Below are 23,029 nucleotides of genomic sequence, written 5' to 3' on the forward strand. Positions count from 1 at the left end.
CGTTCTACGTTTTGTATTGAAACAATTTTATAATGGGTATGACAAAAAAACAATACAGAGGACGTGAATAATAGAATTCCAAATTAAATATTTGGAACAGATAGAAAGCGCAATTAACTTGCGCTACAAAATATTTTAGCGATACATGGTTAGTCCCATTTGGTATCTATCATTAGGTAACATAGTTTTTTACGCGGATTTTCCAATTAACGCGGTTTTTTACGAGGTACGTGTCCCCCGCGTAAAATACCTGGGTGTACCTGGGCATTTTATTCCATTTAGTTGATTTATTCTTAAAGAAATACGTCGTGCGTCTTTGTCGACATAAAATAAATCCTCATAATTTTGTGCATTTCTACTCGACGTAGTTGAACAATACCAAATATAACCATAATAATAATACTGAGTACACGAAAGCAATTCGCATTTTCATGCAATCTACATAAAACCCTTACGAAGCATGACGACTCGTGGTACGAGCAACCATACTTGATGCTAGCGTCGGAACCCCCGATCGGGTGTTATCTTACCATCGCTGGCAGCTCATCAATAACCCCTCCGCCCTCGAACATATTCTTTTCCACCCTCGCGGCGCAGTCGAAAGTTCTCACGTTGTGTTTTTTTTTGCTATCTCTCGTGCTTCCCCTCCACAACACCCACGACCATCACGATGAACCGCATAAACATGATTACGTTTTTCGCAGAATCCGCACTATTGTTACTGGCTGCCTGTCAGGGTTCGCTTCGAAGTTCTCTCATTTTTTTTCTTCGTTTTCCTTTCCTTCTTCCTTGTTTTTTTTTTCTGGTGGTGTCTTATGCTGCCAATGCTGCTCGTGCTCATATTTCGATGTTTCAATCGGAGTCGCTGTTTTTCCTCCCACCACCCATCACACACCACCGCCGCTCGGAAGGACTGCCCTCCCCGTTCCAACCCCCGGCCGAAAAAGGTTTCACCGTTTTGTTCTAGTGGTGGTAGTGGTGATGCGTTCTCTCTTTTTCTCACATCGTGGAAAAGCTGTTATTCAAAACTTCTCTCCCGATAGCAGTGACTCTAGGAGTGAGTACTCTACAGACACGCGCCAGCCGGGGAAGTTTGAATATTATGATGATAAAAAAATATTTGAGGATGTATGAAATAGTTGAGATTTTGCCTTCGGTTTGTCTGCATTTTTGTGTGTTTGGCGAATCGTTCGATGAGAAAAAAAGAACTCAAAGTACGTTGGACGGAAGTCACTGTCAGTGATACCAGTTGTGGCTTTTCGTCGCGCACCAACCGGACGGCCAACGTCGTGATTCGACACTGCTTGACCAATTCCGGTCACCCTCTGTGTGTCGCTCAGTGAAGTAAAAGTGCTCATTTTGGCAGACCCGTGGCGCGAGTGATAATTAAATTACCTCAAAAGCTAGAACGGCTGGTGTGTGTCTTGACCTACATCGCAGATCTCATTTCCCCCACTCGGGGACCCAAGGCATCAAGGCCTAACACAGTGTGAGGCAGGGATTAAGGACAAACGAGTTTGGCGTGGTCGTCGTAGTCGTCGTCGTCGTTAAGGATACTAATTACACGACCACAAACAACAAAATCATCAACTAGTGCACAACCCGGAGAGCCCTCCAAACCCGAACCCGATTCGATTCAGCAGTTGGCGGGAGCTGTTGACGGCGGCGCTCGCCGGCACCATGAAGATGTGATGGTAATCACCATAATTATACCCCCATATGCGCGTCCATCGCACTCTCGCTCCTCTCACAATTATTTACACAAATCCTGCGTCCCAGGGCGGAAGTGCTAATCTGGTGCGTTTAATTGTTTAACAACATCTCAGCAAAAGCGTAGTGTTTGTTCACGGAAAACACCGGGAGCTGAGGACTCGCTTCGAATGGTGTGTACACTCGCAGAAATGTCGTGGAGTAAACATTACTTACTGTGCTGGAAGGGCTCCGATTTAGATGGTTCAATTCGTTAACTCAATGTGCTTTGTTTTTCCGAAGAGAAATGTAGCCCGTGGAGTTGTGTTTTATGCCTGCTTGCCGTACCAACACCGATTTTATATACGAAATATCAGAAATATTAAGAATCGGCGTGGATTATGTTACTAAAATTTCATTCGAAAACACGGGTTGTAACACAGCAAATGTATTTGTGAAGAAAATACCGCCTTCGTTCATTTGTTTATTTTTCTAGGTGAATTTTGTACGGATGAACCTGCAACCAATCAATTATGTTTTCACACAATCATCAACTAATAAAAGTTCAATAATTTTCGGTAATCTTCAATTTTTGATTGTGAATAAAACTCACTGATTCTCAATGTGTAACATTTCGTTGTGAATCGACTGAATTTTCACCAAGTAATGACTCGCAGTTACAGTTCGTTTCGAACAGTGTTCTACTATTTTATTCTGCACTCTATCAGCACAGTTTGGGGAGTAAGCCTCTACAATTGCTTGCTTCCAATGTTAAATTGAATTTACACGTGATTTATTGTGTTGAAATTGGTCCAAGATATATTTTTGTGAGATTCAATATAGTCTGGTAATTTTTATAAAGTCTGCTTCATTTAATATTGGAACACAAACAATTGCGTGTAGTTCAGTCATTTATTAACGAATTCATAATTTGTTTTTCATACAAATGTAGCATTTCCTTTACTCTTTCATAAAAAAAAATTTAAAAAATTATTCATTGCTGTTTCGAAGAAATTCTCGTACTTTTCCCGTAATACGGCACATTAGGCGGCGCACACCCTTTTCGTCCACCGTTTTGGCGATTTGATTCCACCAGTTCTTCATTTGAGTCATGTTCCTAACAAGTTTTCCCTTTGCCTTAAGCCTCCGCTTCGTGATTGCCCAGTATTTCTCTATCGGCCGGAACTGGGGGCAGTTTGGGGGGTTGATGTCCTTCGGTATTACGCTGACCCCGTTCGTTGCGTACCATTCCATAACCGTTTTGCTGTAATGGCAGCTTGCGAGGTCCGGCCAAAACATTACTGGACGGTCGTGGGCACGAATAAACGGCAGAATCCGTTTCTGTAGGCACTCTTTTTTGTAGACTTCTGATGTCATTGTCTTGTCAGTGAGAAAGACTTTGGTTTTCTGTCCACAACTGCATATCCCCTGCCAAATCATGTACTTGCGGGCGAATTTTTCCGCAAACACGAACTTAAATTTTGCAGGTACATCCCCCCGAGCCGTCGCCAAATAAAATTTTTGACCTGGGATTTGCCCAAAGTCCGCCTTCACGTAGCTCTCATCGTCCATCAGAATACATCCGTCGAACTTGATCAGCACTTGGTCGTACAGCTTTCGAGCACGGATTCTGGCCACATTGTTCTGCTTCAGCGTCCGATTTGGCTGTTTGCTGGCTCGGAATGACCTTATTCCTTCCGGGAGACGAATTCGTCGCACCGTACTGTGAGCGGCCTGGAACTTATTGGCCAAATCGCGGTCTGAAAGATTGGAATTCCTCTTGACGGCCTTGATGACTTTCCCACGCAGTTTCCGGTCGACAGTTCCACTCCGACGCTTCGAATGCGGCTTCCGAGCCGTCGTCAATGTTTCCTTGTACTGCTTGATAACACGCCATACGGTATTTCTGGGCATTTTAAGCTGTTTAGCTAGCTTAGATGCCGACAACAATGGATTTTCAAGAAAACTGTGCACAATTTTATCTCTCCGTTCGGCTTCCTTGGCGGTTGTTTACAAAATGCTATCGTTTGGTGTTATGACATAAATACATGGTGAAAGGTAATGAATTTCCCGACACGTGGGTGAAAAAAGTTTCCAAATCCGTCCACTAGGAGCGCCACAATGAGCAAAAGAATTTGTTCCAATATTAAATGAAGCAGACTTTATTGGAAAATATATAAATGAAGCAGAGGAAGTTACGTCAGAAATGCGATCAAACCGAAAACCTCTTGACATACAGGTAAATTGTGAATAGAAAACAAATACTGATATTCTCGTTATCTGATATATAAGGTTAATTTTTTCCTCAGTTCGATTGAAACAAATGTGAATTTTTCAGATTGAAACAAATGTAAAATTACTAGTCATTGTCAGTGATTCTGGAGGAATAGAATTCGAAAATATTTCACATCAGATTCTCCATTTATTCAAAGCAATTTAATTGTGTTCTTCGGCTGTTCTAAACAGACAACTGAATAATCAATTTGATTGTCCGCAAACAGTAAATAAGCTCACAGGTGTTTAACTGAAGTTGATATACTGGAAGAATTTATTTATAATTAAGTGGTTTTGGAAGACTTAAAGAAACCTTTTTTTTCTCAGACTTATTTTCATGGCTATGAGGGGAAAGTGGTGGTAAAAACGGACCCCTTAAGTAAACGTTGATTTTCTTCGTGATAGAATTGATAGTCTAGGTCTTTTTTATAATAAAATTTGTCTTAGAGGCTGAAATTTTGCGAAGTGAATGTGTCCGGCATCTTCGACAAAATAAGATTGAGTCGGGAAAGACCTCGGTTTGGGAAGAATTTCCTCAAAAAGGCCTGGTTTAGAAAGCATTGTCAACACGAATGAACGGTCAGAAATTCAACGAAGTACTTTAGAATCATTTACTTCTGTTTTCGCAACAAAACATGGTTTAATGAATAGGGGCTGTCAAGAACGTATGAGAAGCGATTGTACGAATAGTAGATGCAGCTTACAAGCAGTATGAGTGATTTCAAAAGCTCAAACGGGCAGTATCCTCTGCGTAGAACGAGATACACACTACAACATGGCGCAGCTTGGGCGAAACCACACCGAATGGATTATTTGAACTGATTAAGAACTACAGATGACCTACGAATTAGAAACTCATTATAATTCATGTGGAATTGACGTTAATTTTGTAGAGGAGTGAGTTTTTTTAAACTGGTTCTATAGTTATGAAACACTAGAATTTTAGTTTTTTAAATGTTTTTCGCCTGAACACAACAATAAAGTTCAAGTGGACAGTCTTATAAATGAAGATATTTATTGTATTCTACGTTGTATACATCAATTCAACCGACTTCTTACATATCTCTGGAAACTCAGAAATTTGTAGTAGTTCTATAGTTATGAAACGCAGTGCAAAACCCAAAATTCTTTTCACCCAGAACATTTTTTTATCCAAAATATATATATTTTTATTAAGGCAGCCTAACGGGGCCGGGAGTTCAATATTTCGACAATGTTTGCTTACAACTATGTTAGTAATATGTAACCGATTACTCGCGGTTGGCTCGAGGTTAGTATTACAAGGGATAATCGTGTGTAACCAACGACCGAACTCATCTTTACTCCACATGCGCCGCCAACTTACGAGCGTGTGCTGACGAGGAATATGGAAAAATTCATTATAAGCAATTTGCCTTTCAAAAAGTGTGCCTTCTGATGCACCCACCTTAACTAGCGAGTCCGCTTTCTCATTCCCCGGAATCGAGCAATGAGAGGGAACCCATGCTAAGGTATGATTAGATGTCAATAGATGTCTTATTCTTGTTAGGAAATAAGATGAGCGTTTATCAACTTTCATTGAGCGGATTGCCTCTATTGAGCTGAGACTGTCTGAAAAAATAAAATAATGGTCGATGGACAATGTTTCAATGATCCCTAGTGCGTAGTATATCGCACCCAGTTCAGTGACATACACGGAAGAAGGATCTTTGAGTTTGAAAGAGGCACTGGAATTTTCATTGAAGATGCCGAAGCCAGTGCACCCGTTTATGTATGAACCGTCAGTAAAGAACAGATCTAACTTTCCCATATTCTACCGAAAATATCGGCGGAATAGAATCGGAGCGTAGATAATCTGGGATTTCATGTCCCAAAACACATTCACCCAAAAGTAAAAATATCCAAATTCACATTTGAACACATTCACCCTTAAAGTAAAAATATTCAAATATAAAGTTCACACATATCTATAATTTACCCGAATGGGACACAAACTTAAATAAGGAGAAAATCAAAAAAAAAAAAGATAATGATTTTTTCAAATTTCTTTTTAATGAATAAGATTGATTCATGCAACGTGAGAGAGCAACGAACATCCAAAGTAAAATGGAAGAGTATAATGACGAAATGCAATGGTGGGGGTCTCCGTAGCCACATTGTTTGCGCGTTCGCTTAGTAAGCGATCGATCGTGAGTTCAAAACTCAGGGCCCTCATTGACCATCTTTGTGTTGTTACAGAATAGCTACGTCCACGCAACAATCATCAGCGATGGAGATCGATCCACGGTCGGAATATGATCGATTCATCCATACAACTGCTCTGCTCTGCCAGACACATCGGGCTACTGTTCTATAAATAACTCAACAATGATCAATCAACTGTCTCCGCTGTCCGGTGGTCCAACTGGATAATGGAAGAACAGAAAGAATACTCTTACGCCTAAATGGCTACTGTGTGAATGTACCATATGTAATGTTATAGAAGGAATACTGGCGAATGGCAACTGTGTAATGTGCTAATTATAGATATGATAACCATGTGACATGTACACGATTGAAATTCGGCTCTGTTACAGCTAAAATGCTAATGAGCCTTAAATAAATAAATGGGATAAAAAAAATGCAATGGAAATGTTAGATGCCTGGATGTTTCATTTATTGAAAATAGTGGTATTTTAAATTACCAAACTCGACAAAAAAACCAAAAGAACAAAGTGTGAAGTCGAAATTTTCAGGTGTTTTTTTGAAATGCTGTAACTTTGTTATGAATTAACACATGAAGATTGGATGTACATCATTTTAAAGCTTAAACTTTGAGTTTTGAAATATTTTAAGAACATATTGGGAAGAAATAAAAAACAGATTTTTTTCTTTTTTTTCAAAGACTTTATGGACTAACATAATTGTTGCCAATTAAGTCAATATTAAATCCAATTAATCCTAACAACTAGCTTTCGTTTCATTAACGTCCCTATAGGACCTATCAATACAGAGATATTTTTATTTGAATCAAAAATTTCCCTTTCGTGATTAATGATAAATAATCGCACCGCAAACGGTAAGGCAGTTTTGAAAACTTCAATAAATTCTGCACATGGTTCATTTGTTGCTTCGAAGAAAAAAATCCTTAATTTTTTTGCATCGATTTCAGAAAAGTGTCTAAACCAAGTTTTTCAGATAATCTTCTCTAATATTGTAGATATTGTAGTGAGTCATAATCTTCGCAAAATTTTGTTTAGCCTAGTATATCCTCAAAACTTCTGTGAACGTTTCATATTGCTACGTTCAGCTATTATTTTTAGACGATCGACCCGACAAACATGAAATAGTGCAAAGGGTATATTATCGTGCGAATCAACATTTCGTAGCAAGTTCCGAACGAAAAATCGAGATAGCTATTTTTATTGGTACCCAAAACCATAAGTTTTGTCTCGTATTCCGAAAAAAAGTCTCACAGAGTCGATTTTTGACAAAAAAAAATTTTCGAGATGACACTAGATCTCAACGTTTCATGCAGTTCTAAGACATTTGGCATCAACTTTTTTTTTCTAAAACCCCGATATCCTCCCCTCTTGGGTGATTTTTCGATTTTCAAAAAACTCAAACTTTGACCGCTTTGCGCCACTCTCCCTTAAGTCCGGATTGAGCTAATATTTGGTATAGCGTGTTTTTTAGAGGTGGTGAACATTTTTTATGAGGAAAATTTTAGAAATTAGAAATGACAATTTTCATTGGCACCCTCATATACATGCAAAAGTGGAGGCGATGTACATAAAGAACAAGTACTCGCAAATTAGTTTGTATGAACATACAATTTATACTTGTGTCTATGTTGTTTGAATTAAGATGAATTAAGAGCTTTGCTTTCATCCTTGGTGGAGATAGTTTTGCTACAGTCATGCGGAACCAAATCACACACAAAATTCCAGAACAATTATTTTCTTGGTGATCCGATGGTAGCCTAGTTTGATGATTCCCCACACAATTGTGTAGTTCAGAACCTTAATGGAATGGCGTCAGATGTAATGATTGCAATGCCAGAGACATTAGCGAGTAAGTAATTTGATCGCGTCCACAGATCAATTCAAAACGAAGACTTGTGATGACGCAAAACAAGGAAGAACATTGCTTCCTATCTAGAACCATACTGAAAGTTATCCTCAGCATTTATGCTCTAGACAAATATTCCCCTTCGTTCTTTATCTTCTTCTTCACGGAGACTTTAAATCATTCCCCTTCGTTGATCGCGGATAAGTAGCTCGTTATTGACGGCATGGGTAGGGAAGCTCACAAATGAGCAGACCAAATGTATGGGAAAATTAAAAAGCTTCTAGTTTTCGTCAATTTAAACCGTTTACACACCGTAATATATAGCATGAAAAACTTAGGGAATTTCCGATTCGTTTGGTATGTAAACCGTCAAAATCCGTTTGCGGCAAAAATATTTATTAACGTTATCATAAAATCGTGACCTGTTTTCTGATTTGACACCCTTAATGAAATACGTAGTTCTACGTCATAAGTATAAAAGCGCGAGTTTGAGAAAGAACAAATCACACAAAAAAATTAAAAAAGTTTAAAGCATCTTTATTTGGTGTGGCTTTCTGAAGCTTCAATGATCTTTGAAGTCGTTTGAGCATACTAACGACCAAGTTCTGGAGGTGCTGAGAGTCGATTTCGTTCCACGCCTTCTGGAGAGCCATGAAATAAGGGTATCAGAACTTTGTGGTGAGCATATAAGGGGTTTTATTTTGCGTGAACGGAAATAGTCTTTGGTCTCCTTAGCAGTATATTTTGGGCCGTTGTCCTGTTGGAAAACGAAGCTGTTTCATAGGCCAGTTTTTCGAAGTGAGTCCTTCAGGTTGTCCTTAAGGATGTCAATGTAGACATCTGCTGTCATGATTCTGTGAATTCGGACCAGATTTCCAATACCAGCCTACATTGCCTTCTCCGTGCTTGGCTGTAGCCTGCAAATGACGTTCCTGCAATCCTTCATCATCCTTCCGCCACACTTTTTCGTGCTGCTTCTTGTTGAAAAGCTCATTTTGATTCGTCGGTCCAAAGTACTTTTGTTGCCATGTTTCCGGGCAATTTCCAACCGTTTCAATTTATTTTTATTGCTATTTGTATTGCCAACGAGAGGTTTTGTCCAATTTCAAACGCTTATTGCTCAGTCATTTCATGATGGATTGATGAAATTTATGAGTTAATCGATTTCGGCACTCCATAACAATTTTTTATATTGAAGAAAATAATATATGTCATGAAACTAACTATCGAACAATTGAAAAATCTCAGCCCCTATCCGAACGGATATACCCACTTCTGATTTATCGATATTGACGACACATGCGGCGGGTCCCTAACAGAGACGTCAAAACCAAGCTACCTGGGGGAAATCGGCATTGCAAATACATAAGTAGGAAGAGATTTTGCTCCTATCGAAATGTGTTCTCTAACGGAGACATCAAAACCAAGCTGCCTGGGGGAAATCGACATTTCCAATACATGAAAATAGGGGAAGCTTTTGTTCCTACCTAAATGTATTCCCTAACAGAGACATCAAAACCAAGCTGCCTGGGGGGAATCGACATTGCAAATATGTGAAAGTAGGGGGAACTTTTTTCTGTTAGAAGTTCATCTAGTTGCATATTGTCCACTAATTATCCAGAGTCGCTCATATCTATCTGCTGGTCTGTAGTTGAAAGACATGTGTATTATTTATACAAGATTTCAAAACAGGAAGTGGGTTATATCTATGGTATAACCGCAAGGGTGACGTAGGACTCTCGTTGATATAGAGATCATTTGTATGAAGTTGAATCTGAATTCATTCTGAATGAATGAATATTTGGAGAACTTCGAAAACGAGAGCGTTACGTTGGAGGCACAAGGTTTTATGCATCCAATATTGGATACGGAAATATCCTACTGATGGGGAAGAATAATCTTCAGAAGCTATCCTGTTGATTGCGATTGATTGAAAAACCACAAAACCAAATGTATTTGGTCACAGTGTTACATGGATAGAAAACATTCAATTAAACTCTTTCACATGAATATATTTTGAAAATTCCCAAAGCAACTGGCAGATTATTTTCAGTAACGATTAGATATTTCCACATTTTCCTCGATACTGGAAGCCCACCAGTGGTTAATGCCAACTCGATAACCACCTGTTAATAGCACTTGATTGAAACATATTTGGTCACATGGATAGAAAACATTCAATTAAATTCTTTCACATGAATATATTTTGAAAATTCCCAAAGGAACTGGCAGATTATTTTCAGTAACGATTAGACATTTCCACATTTTCCTCGATACTGGAAGCCCACCAGTGGTTAATGCCAACTCGATAACCACCTGTTAATAGCACTTGATTGAAACATATTTGGTCACAGTGTTACATGGATAGAAAACATTCAATTAAACTCTTTCACATGAATATATTTTGAAAATTCCCAGAGGAACTGGCAGATTATTTTCAGTAACGATTAGTTATTTCCACATTTTCCTCGATACTGGAAACCCACCAGTGGTTAATACCAACTCGATAACCACCTGTTAATAGCACTTGATTGAAACATATTTGGTCACAGTGTTACATGGATAAAAAACATTGAATTAAACTCTTTCACATGAATATATTTTGAAAATTCCCAAAGGAACTGGCAGATTATTTTCCAGCAATGATTAGATCTTTCCGGAACTTTCTCGATGCTGAATGGCATCCTAACGGAAAGAGTTCTGCGCGTGTATGTGTCGATCCTTCGCCGTCCACCTCCTCCAGCACGTTAGGCAACGATGTTGTTTTGTCGATGTCCTCACGAAAAATGAATGTGTCTCACCACCAGAATATCGCTTAAGTATGCTTTTTGTGTGTGATTGAACCGAGAGAAGGTGTGGTTTACGATGGCAATTTGGAAGGCAAACTAGAGGGGAATGAACTCTCTGAGCTCGGAACTTTCGGCGACTGAGCAATAATCGATTGCGGGCGCATACAATATTGGATACGGAAATATCCTACTGATGGGGAAGAATAATCTTCTGAAGCTATCCTGTTAATTGCGATTGATTGAAAAACCACAAAACCAAATGTATTTGGTCACAGTGTTACATGGATAGAAAACATTCAATTAAACTCTTTCACATGAATATATTTTGAAAATTCCCGAAGGAACTGGCAGATTATTTTCAGTAACGATTAGATATTTCCACATTTTCCTCGATACTGGAAGCCCACCAGTGGTTAATGCCAACTCGATAACCACCTGTTAATAGCACTTGATTGAAACATATTTGGTCACAGTGTTACATGGATAGAAAACATTCAATTAAACTCTTTCACATGAATATATTTTGAAAATTCCCAGAGGAACTGGCAGATTATTCTCAGTAACGATTAGATATTTCCACATTTTCCTCGATACTGGAAGCCCACCAGTGGTTAATGCCAACTCGATAACCACCTGTTAATAGCCGCGCGTGTATGTGTGTGTAGCGATGTCTTCCCAGGGAACCGTTTGTGGCATCACTCTCCTCCTGATAGATTCCCTTCTGGCCTAGGGTGCACAAACAGGCTCTTGGTGACACCGTTCATCCGCGCTTTCATGATAAATAAAGAGCTTCACCGCAACAGCGACAACATGCTCCAATCGCTGTTCAATTAGAACTGAGTGGATTTTTGAGTGGCGCTCGCTTATATACCGATTGGTGATTTCAATAGCCTGTTTTGAAAGCAATTTTACGACTATTGAAACAAGTTTTTGGATCAAAAAGTAACAAGTATATAACGCGTAGACATTTTATCTTTCGAATGAAGTGTTTATCATACCATTTCGTTCAGTTGTTTAGGAGCTATTAACGCTCAAAATCTCGGTCTCCGGCGTAACGCTTTCGTTTTCGAAACTTTGATTTTACACCCCGGTATAGAAATGAAAGACGTAGTCCTACGTCAAAAAATATGTTGGTGCATTATATGAATCTAGCCTTTGCATCCATAATAAGCCTGAAAACTCACATTGTAGTATCACCAATTTCAAGTGACCGAAATATGAATCGTAGGGAAAAAGTTCGATTCAAATTTCGGATATTTTATTTGGTAATTTTTTGAAGAAAAATTTCATTTTGCTTGGTTATTTTTAATAATCAACTGTGAAACACTTACCAAGCAATATCAGTAAATTGATAACCATGATGAGAACTGACGAAACACGAGAGAAATTTAAAAATGATGAACGGTTAAATTCTACATGCACACGCTAAGCGAACGTCAAACGTTAGATTTTTACCTACTATGTTATAATTCAAATGTAATTTTTATTTAAAACGAAAGTGAAACCAAGGGGTTACTCTAAAGATTCAATTGGGATGTTAGCTCTATAGTTATATCATCAGGGCATTAAGCATTTCGAGATATTACTACAAAGTGTCCGAAATATGAAGCTGTCCGAAATATGATTCAGAACGGTATAGGGCAACACCGATCCAATTGTGTCAAAGGAACGCGTGTCTGAAGGACGGCTTTTTTTGAAAACAAAGTTCGGTAATTCGATAATCGTGCCAAAAATTATATTCATTTGAAAATGAATAACATTTCTAAAGAAATACGTTTTGTGTTGTTTTTTTTTTGTTCTACTGAAAAGGCAAATTCGGTGCAGAAAGATGCCGTAAAAAGAAGTAGAATGTAGATACTTGCGACCAGGGTTGCCATGATTAAATCTGTATTTTGGGCATTAAAAAATCTTTTTGACGTAGGACTACGTCTTTCATTTCTATACCGGGGTGTAAAATCAAAGTTTCGAAACCGAAAGCGTAACGCTGGAGACCGAGATTTTGAGCGTTAATAGCTCCCGAACAACTGAACGAAATGGTAAAACACTTCATTCGAAAGATAAAATGTCTACGCGTTATATACTTGTTACTTTTTGATCCAAAAACTTGTTTCAATAGCCTTAAAATTGTTCTCGAAACAGGCTATTGAAATCACCAATAGGTATATAAGCGAGCGCCGCTCGAAAATCCACTCAGTTTTAATTGAACAGCGATTGGAGCATGTTGTCGCTGTTGTGGTGAAGCTCTTCGTTTATCATGAAAGCGCGGATGAACGGTGTCACCAAGAGCCTGTTTGTGCACCTTAGGCCAGAAGGAAATCCATCAGGAGGAGAGTGATGCCACAAACGGTTCCCCGGGAAGACATCGCTGCACACACACATACACGCGCGGAATTCTTTCCGTTTGGATGCCATTCAGCATCGAGAAAGTTCCGGAAAGATCTAATCATTTCTGGAAAATAATCTGCCAGTTCCTCTGGGAATTTAAAAATACATTCATGTGAAAGAGTTTATTTTAATGTTTACTAACCATGTAACACAGCGATCAAATACATTTGATTTTGTAATTTTTCAACCAAGTGTAATACAAATGAAACACAAATTTCTGCATTACTCGAGAATTAACTAAGCAAATGAAACCAAATTAGGCATATGGAGGTTTTAGGGTACAACAAATGTTTTTACGGTGGTTAGATACTCCTCCCCCCTCTCTAAGGGGGGCTGTCATACAAATGAAACACAAATTTCTGCATAACTCGAAAGCTAATCAAGCACAATTTGGGATGTGAGAGTTTTTGGGTATGAGAAATGTTTCTATGGTGGTATGACACTCCTCCCTCCTCTCGAATGGAGAGGGGGTCCCATAAAAATATTACACATATTTCAACCAAAAATATTCCAGCCAAACATTACAATTGAAAATTTTCGGAAAACTCTGAAGGAAAAAGGGAAAATTCGGAAAATTTAAATTCCACTAATGTTCTGCAATTACATAGTGACATGTGCTGTTAGTCCATTTGATGTTTGCGCTAGCGAAACGGTAAATGAATTTTAATGTGATAAAACGCACTCCTATATCCTCTTCTATCTATAACAAAAAAAAAGTATCGCCAGATGTGTTGATAAGAGCAGAACTCGAGGAAGGAATTGACCGATTTAGGGCTGTCTTCATTCTATCATATTTCCTGTATAAAAAAAAATCATTCCATGTAACGGAGAAACATGTTATTTACAAGTGGTTGAAAAATCTCGAACGAGAATTGTGTCTGAAAATAATCTGATATTATAATGATAAGTTTTGTGAGAAATACTAGGAATTTTATAGTAAAAAATAAATTCAACGGAGACGAATAGAAGATCAATCAATGAACAGATCTGCGATTGGACCCACGAACTTGCTCATAGTAAGAAAACGTGAATGTTTGAAGGTATTGATAACAAAAAAACAATTTTTGGCGGGTCAGCTAGTTCTAAATAAAAATGACCCTTCTTTTCCTTTTTTCCGTTAGTTTTATGATACACATTTTTGATACAGATTTTGTTTGCTAAAAATACAAATATACATATTTTTTTCAGAAAATTTTACAGAATTAAATGTGGCAACCCTGTTGCGGGTGACTTCGACATTTTCGATGATTTGAGCTTCAATATTTCTTGACCTGAGTTAATTCCTTCTTTTCGCTTTGAGCTATATATATATATATATATATATATATATATATATATATATATATATATATATATATATATATATATATATATATATATATATATATATATATATATATATATATATATATATATATATATATATATATATATATATATATATATATAAAATAACTATAAATGTGTAGACCGCATTGTGTTTTATTTTTAATACGGACTAGATCGATTTTATAGTCCGTATTGGGGAAACGCCTTGCGGTCTACACAAATTTATGGTAAATTAGAGCCATATTTTCAATGCTATTTTAACATGTTGACTAGAGAGAATTTTAAAATTGTATTGCAATAGATTATTACAGAGTGCTCAAATAAATTGGTGAAAAAAATGTCATGAATCTATCATAAAATGTCTGAGCATAAAGCACTCAAAATTTGACAATTTTTGTCACACGACCGTCTTTTTTTTTATTTGTACTTCCCAAATGTTGCCCGAAAAAGTTAGCCTGCGTCAAAAGGTCTAGATCGTTATTTTAGATATTTTCAAATTATAAAAAAGAAATTTCAATGCAAACGGATTTTCATGACAATATAAGCGCCCTTTTTGAAATTTACATTTTCTTTAGTTCTTTGTTAGTAAGAAAAGGATAAACAATATTTTTTTATTTATTGTAACGCTAATCAATACCACACGCGTTTGTATCAGTGTATATGAAAAGATAGGTGAGATAGGAAAAAATATTATTATCATCAAGACATAACTAAATATTGTTGGAACGTTATTTTTAAAAAATCTGTATGTTCTGTATGAAACCCAAAAAATCTCTAATCTGTATCTACATTCTTGGTTTAAAAAAGCCTAAAAAATCTGTAGAAATACAGTTTATTCTGTAGATATGGTAACCCTGTTTGCGACACGAGTGCTGTAAGTGAACGCAGGACGCGGGAGTGTTGGTTCGATGTTGTTGGAAATTTTGATATTAAAGATCAGCCTTTCATAGTAAGTTTATCGATGAACAGAAAACAAAAAGAAGTAAGGTGAAATGCCTTCAATACTTCATTCCAATTTCAACTGCAGTAAACATTAACTTGCAATAGTAATTTAAGCCAATTACCATGAAAGGGAAAAAAGAGATGCACCCGTACATGAAATATTTATGAAACACAACTGTCAACTAAATCATTCAACATTCAGAGGAGACTTTTGTGTTCGCTTGGGCTAAGCAATTCATTAAATTACCCCTAAGTTCATGTTCCTCCCACGAAATATCCCTCGGAAATACTCAGTTCCACCGCGCTGCATTCGGTGACAGTGTGGGTTTATTTCACGGCATGTCACACATAGCTTTTTTTGACGCCAATCTCTCAACTTTTAATGGGCTACGAAACGCGCTCATCACGTCAAGATACCACGGTTCAAAATGAATGATGGATGCAGACAGCTTCATAATGCATTTAATTTCATTGTTGCAATTCGCCTGACATCGCAAAATAATTGTTAAACTGAGAAATACTAAGAGGTTACTTGGGTAAACAAGATATGATTGCGACAGAAATGTAAGGTTTCAAAGTCGATACATTCTACTAAATACGAACAACCAAGACCCGCGTCACTGTAAGCTAAAGTCATTATTCGAATGCTACCATGTACGATAACCATAAGTACTACTGGGTGTCATGACCCGTCGTCGGTGGTGGCTTGTCGTCAGAATGAAACCAAATGCAATGAAACAATAATATAAAACATGCACGCAAAAAAAACTAGACCAAGCAAGACAACAGCAGCTTTGACACGTACATGCTGCAATCTCGCGCCATCACCCACCGCCGGCAGGTCGTAAGTAAATCTATTTAATAAAGATTTCATTCATAACCAGCTCGTTACCCAGCGAATGCATAATTGAATTATGTCAAACCCGCGACAGGCCTCTTGCGACAGCGGCAGCGGACAACAACAAGTTTGCATGAATAATTCGCTCCGGGGTCCGAAAACGGGAAGCAACATGTGGAACACAAGCAACAGTGTGGCAACGGGAGGGGCAGTGTGCGCAGTGGAGCTGGGTGGAACGGGAACGTTTCGTTTATGCTAATTTCATGCAAATTTTCCGCTGAATTAAGCGGTTTTAATGACTGCGAGGGTGTGTGCGAGATTTAGTTGTTACTTGTTGCTTGTTGCTCATTGTACATGCTCGAACGCCTTAGGCAACCTGGTTCAGCAACCATCATTGATCAATGATTAGCATGGGATGCTTGATGAGGTCGCAATGTTTGAGGGCAGGTTGGGTGTGAGAATGTTGTCATCGCGAGATTGAACTGTTCTCGGTTAGCAGTGCTGAATTTCTAGGATCATAGAATGGATCCAAACTTCAATTCTATTCTTATTCCTATTGGATGTTCACATTTATATTTTTTATGTTGTTAATAGGATATAAAAACGATTAGGGTAACACGGGGTGATTTGGACCACCCCTTTATCTCAAAAAATACGGCTCAACTTGGATTTTTTATAATGTCATCTGTCTTCTTCATCTATTGTTGAACCGTATGTAACTAACGTAAAAAAAACTTTGGTAAAATTCGACAGGTGGAAGGAAATGGTAGCATGAACACAGCAAGCACTTTGATTGTCGAAAAATGTGAATTTTCCGATCGTGGTTTTAAGGTTTTTCCCGCTGATTAAACAAACTTTTAGTGTATTGTGCAGTAAGGTTCTGTTCATCTACAAAAGAGAAACAATTTGATGCAGCGAAACTGTAAGTTTGATAACAATAAATGGAATTAATTGCATTTCAATGTTTGCATGTTGTGTGGGGTGACATGGACACGTTTCCGTGGGGTGCATTGGTCCTACAGGTTTGAGGCTTTTCTTTGGTCTAATTGATTCCAGATGCCGCTGAATTACAAAAAAAGGATGGACAGACAACGTTGAAAATAGAGAGAGCTTGAAAGAGCAACGCAGGCCATCAAGAACGGATTTTCTTTGACCAAGCATCGAAAGTGTTTGAAAATGCTCGAAAAGTGAAAAGACCCATGCAGAATTCGAGATGGTCTCAATCCAATTTTTCTGGTCTGGAATCTGGCCAAGACACCTGATATCGATCCCAGAACACTGTTACTGATTGTAACATTATCCCAAAATACTTTACATAAACATAAGTATGTTTTTTTCGATGAAACACACACTGGACCAAATCACCCCACAGATGGTCCAAATCACCCCCGCATCAAATTTTAATGTCCAAAAATTATCTGTTTTATTTTATGATATATTTGGTAATTTGAAGCTTGATATAATGATTAAACATTATTGATTGAGAGAAAACAAGTATAGCTCAGTATACAATGTGACATTTTTTATTTAGACCGTATTGATTTGGAAATATTATGTGAATTGCTTAGGTGGTCCAAATTCCACCCCTTTTCCCCTACTCGCGGAACTCTCGAGGTTAGTAGAGTGAGTATATTTTCATCAGGAAAAGGAAAGGATACAAGAAGTTTGAGACTATATGATAACATACAAATATCAATAGCTTCAAGACATGTAATTGAGAAGCCAAAACATCTCTCATTAGGCACATTAGGTTGTCTTCTTCGGAATCAAAGGGAGTTTTGACGTAGGACTACGTCTTTCATTTCTGTACCGGGATGTACGTTCAGAGTTTCGAAAGAGAGAGAGTGATGCTGGACTGCAAGGTTTTGAACGATAATACCTCTTTACCGGCTGAATGGAGTGGTATAATAATCATTTCATCCTAAAAATAAAATGTCAACGAGTCATATGATTGTCACTTATTGGTCAAAAAATCATTTCAATAGCTTAAAAATTGCTTTAAAAGCAAGCTATTGAAGTCAATCTAGCCCATTGATGATGATTGGTGATCGCAATGTGTTCCCGAACACGGACGCAAAATCTAGGCACCTGGAGAAACCGTCATAGCGAATACATGCAAGTTGTGATTTCTTTTGCTCGCTTGCATTGGTTTTGGGGAACCATAGCGGACACATGCAAGGCGTGAGTACTTTTACTCGCATCAATTTCTGTTCTGCTTTCGCATGGAATAGACATGAAAAATTACTTGCGTGTGAATGCGAGCGAAGGAATATTCGCAACCATTTACGCTCTCGAATTGGTGTTCTCGTGATGCAATCCAATAGCATCAGTTTCTGTTCTGTTTTCGCATGGAACAGTCATGAAAAATTGCCACATCGCGATTAAATCGAAATGAATTTTATGCAAGGTTATATAGACTTTATTTCGTTTTCAGCATGAAATGGCGCCCTAAGTTTCTATTCTGCGCATGGAGTAATCATGAAAAATCTCGTGTTATTCTCACGAAGACAAACATGAATCACGCGTCAAACCTCTTCAGTTGCTTTTACAAGGCCACTCAAATTTCATCGGTTCGTTCCGGGACCACCAACAAGTTCGAGAGAGTTGAATTTTATGTTAAAAAAACAATTCTATACTAAAAAGAAAAAAAAATTCAACAATATTTCAAAATATTCATTAGTTCATTAATTAAGGATTGATTCTGATGCAATTTCAAACAAATGATTACCGAGCCAATGGTAGTCCGACTTCTACCTTGCGGTTATATCACAGATATAACCCGCTTCTTGTTTTTTTCCAAATTCACGATAAACGCACTACCAAACTACCATGTGATCAATATCGTGATAGCCTTGGCCACAGACACAGATTTGTAACTACAGCGTCATCAAGAACTGGTTATTTTACATTGCGAACAAACAGCTCAAAAAATCGTGGTGAATAGAACGTTTTTGTTCACGTTCATATTAAAAGTTCGGCAGTAAACGTGAAGTAAATAAACATCAAGCTTCAATAAAGTAATTTGGATAAAATATACAGTTGTTCTCGAACCAACCCGAAGCAACGAAGTTTTCCAACCCGTGCAGAGATTCGATTGAACGAAATTGCATCCATATCAAAATTTTCATTGAAAATTTGAGTCTTGAATTTGGGAAATTGCTACTTATTGTGAGTGTATTGGTGTACTTGCAACTTAGTTGTATATGTTCAATTTTGTGCTTGATCCATTCTCACTCCCATTCAGCGTAATTAAGTGATTATTTCGAAAATGATGAAATTCCAATGGAAACACTTTTTTGATATTCAAAATCAGCAATGACTCATCTGGCAAGACTTAAAAGAATCGTTTTATCCAATACTAGCTGACCCGGCAAACTTCGTCCCGCCCAAAATTTGTTTTTTGTTATCAATACCTTCGAACATTCACGTTTTTTACTAAGCGCAAGTTCATGGGTTAAATCGCAGAATTGTTCATTGATTGAGCTTCTAATCGACCCTGTTAAATTTACCTTTTACTATAAAATTCCCAGTACTTCTACCAAAACTCATCATTATAATATCAGATTAGTTTCTGACACAATTCTCGTTCAAGACTTTTCAACCACTTGCAAATAACATGTTTCTCCGTTACATGGAATAAATGTTTGACACAGAAAATATGATAGAATAAAGACAGCCCTAAATCGGATAATTCCTTCCTCGAATTATGCTCTCATCAACATATTCGGCAATCCATTTTTATTGGTATAGATAGAAGAAGATAAAGATATTTCGTTAGCGCAAACATCAAATGAACTAACAACGCTTGTCACTTTGTAATTGTAGAACATATGGGAATTTAATTTTTCGTGTCCCCTAAAACCTTCACATGCCAAATTTGGCTCCATTTTCTTAATTAATTCTCGAGTTATGCAGAAATTTGTGTTTCATTTGTATGGCAGACCAGCCTCCCCCCCCCCTTCTTAGAAAGACGGAAGAAGTGTTAAACCACCTTAGAAATGTTTATTGCCCCCTAGAACATCAACATGCCAAATTTGGTTCCGTTTGCTTGATTAGTTCTTGAATTATGCAGAAATTTAGGCTTCATTTGTATGGCAGTCCCCCACCACCCCTCTGAGAGATGGGAGGAGTGTCTATTCACCAAGAAACGTTTCGTGTCCCCTAAAACCTTCGCATGCCAAATTTGGCTCCATTTACATCAATAGTTTTCGAGTTATACAGAAATTAGTCTTTCATTTATAGGGCAGTTCCCCCTTAGAGAGGGGGTGGAGTGTCTAACCACTGTAAAAACAGTTATTGCACCTTAAAACCTCCATATGCCTAATTTGGTTTCATTTGCATGATTAATTCTCGAATAATGCAGAAATTTGTGTTTCATTTGTATGGCAGCTCAAACTATGATGAAAACCTTCCTCGGCCCCAAAAACCCCTACATATCGATCGGTTCAGTAGTTTCCGAGTCCATAAGAATCAGATAGACAGACAGATGGACAGATAGACAGGAATCCATTTTATATATATATATATATATATATATATATATATATATATATATATATATATATAGATTGAATAACATTTTTCCTTCTTCGCGACTCATCTCAAGTTTCCTGAAATAAATAAAAAAAATTGTTACGCCATGTACATAGATGACCAAGCATTTTGTAAATTCTTTTTCAATTACTTTATTCTAGTTCACTTCATTTAGCTATGTTAATAACTTGTAATCTCTTGAATTAAATTAGAAGTTGAGTACATTATCATTCAAACATTCCAACGTATTTCAGATCGCATATGAACTTGCAACCTAAGGGCAGGCTTGTTATACAGTAGAATATTAGGAGCATGTTTCGACATGAATTTAATGATGACTTCCTTCGTGGTAAATCACGTATATGTTAGAATAAGGAGAAATGTTAAACATGCCTGAAGGACTCGTACGCTCAAATACATTATCTTGCACGAACCTGTTCACGTTTTTTCAACTGCGGAATTTTTCATCTCGTACTTTTTGTACTTTTTTATTTTTATCATGTGCACACTCATCGTCTTGTTGAGTTTTCAAAATGTACTGCAATAATAGTTTCTACTAATATATTAGTCATTCTCAGAGTTGCCACATATACAGAATATTCTGTATCTGTATTCGTCAAATTTCAGATACAGGATTTGTATATACAGATTTGCAGATTTTCTGTAAAGATACAGAATTTAAAGATATTTTTTTTCAAATTCAAACTTGAACGTTAAATTAATTACAGTTTTTTTTCTCTTTCTACCTTCTTACTAATAAACTTTGTTTTTTTTATCGTTGAGTAATGAATATATGTAACTTTGAATTATAAAAATGTTGAACCATATGAAATGTTACCTCACTTCTCCATTCCTGCTAAGGATGTTTTTGGGACACGGTTGGCTTCCACAATAATTAACTCTATTTTGAATGCAAAGTGTAACGGCTCAAAGAGAAGCGTCAAACAAAGTTGCCACATTGAAATCTGTTTTTCCGAACAAAAAAGTCTTTTTTATCTGTAGTGAAAATAAAAAATCTGTATTGGAATCTGTATAACGGATTTTGCATCTGATAAAACTTTTTCATTAGATTCAAGTACAAAGGAATAATTGCATATTTGTCGTAAAGTGTATATTTTCTACTTATCCATATTTCGAAGTTCGTGATCACTGGTATAGCTTGCCAATTTTTTATTGATACTATTTTTCAATTTTCACGTCTATGCAAAAAGTTTACTGTGCAATTCACTCCGGCACAGAGGTCTAATTTGATCAAAAATGTGAAATATCTTAGATTGAGAGTTTTAGATACATAGAAAATTATGTCATTAAAAAACATTTTAAGGGAAAACTGACGGAAACAGTTAATGTATTCACTTTGCTCGTGGTGTTTCGATATCTTGCAGGATTTGACCACGATGTCGTTTGATAACTGTAATGAGGCACTTCCCCCTCGGGTTTTAATAAGTAATTTCGATTTGATAATTGCGTTCATAGTTTCTGTAGCGAGACGGTTCCAAACTTTTGTTTTTTTCGCATTATTTGAGAAAAAATACGATTTCTATCATTACTATATTTGACACATTTGACAATAGCAAAAATAGTTCATTTCAGTACTGTTCGAATTGTCTGATTGTTAATTGTTGCTTTATTTTGTTAAAAAGTCTGTATAAAATCTGCATGGATATCCAATAATGTAATCTGTATTTACAGATTCGTGGTCAAAAAACAAACTGAAAATCTGTAGTATTACAGAAATATCTGTACATGTGGCAACACTGGCATCAAGGATGAAATTGACGGAAAATTTAAGAAAAGCAAAGTTCAACAAAACCATGTATAAACATCATACAATTTTATATGAGTTTTTTTTATGATTTATTTTGTTGTATTGAGACGACTTAAGCAAACCATTAATAAGAACAACAAATTCAAAATGAAAAAAAAATTTCTTTCTATTTTTTCCGTTAATTTTTCGATACAGATTTTTTTGCTAAAAATACAGATACTCAGATTTTTCTTCAGAAAATTTTACAGGATCGAATGTGGCAACCCTGGTCAATCTTATTCACGTGACACAACTTGGAGCATGGAGCATCTTAAATATTTGAAATAAGAACTTGTGGTATTTTATAGGGGACAAAATCAATGTTCGTTCCTGTCGACCCCTGGGAAACCGAATCCGACCCCACTTTGAGAAACCCTGGTCTACAACAATTTTCAAAATCCAGATTGAATCAGA

The 23,029-nt window shown here is 37.1% G+C and overlaps 1 protein-coding gene across 1 annotated transcript in view; it reads left to right on the top strand.

Moving 5' to 3' along the window:
• The first annotated feature begins 1,060 nt into the window (after positions 1-1,060).
• LOC129778788 (LIM/homeobox protein Lhx9-like) overlaps positions 1,061-23,029 on the top strand; it is a 91,456-nt gene continuing 69,487 nt past the window's right edge. The window contains exon 1 of the mRNA XM_055785898.1: positions 1,061-1,694. The gene's annotated coding sequence lies outside the window, so the exon portion shown is untranslated. The remainder of the gene's footprint in view (positions 1,695-23,029) is intronic.

Source organism: Toxorhynchites rutilus, chromosome 3, assembly GCF_029784135.1.
Source record: "Toxorhynchites rutilus septentrionalis strain SRP chromosome 3, ASM2978413v1, whole genome shotgun sequence".
Classification (NCBI taxonomy): domain Eukaryota; kingdom Metazoa; phylum Arthropoda; class Insecta; order Diptera; family Culicidae; genus Toxorhynchites; species Toxorhynchites rutilus.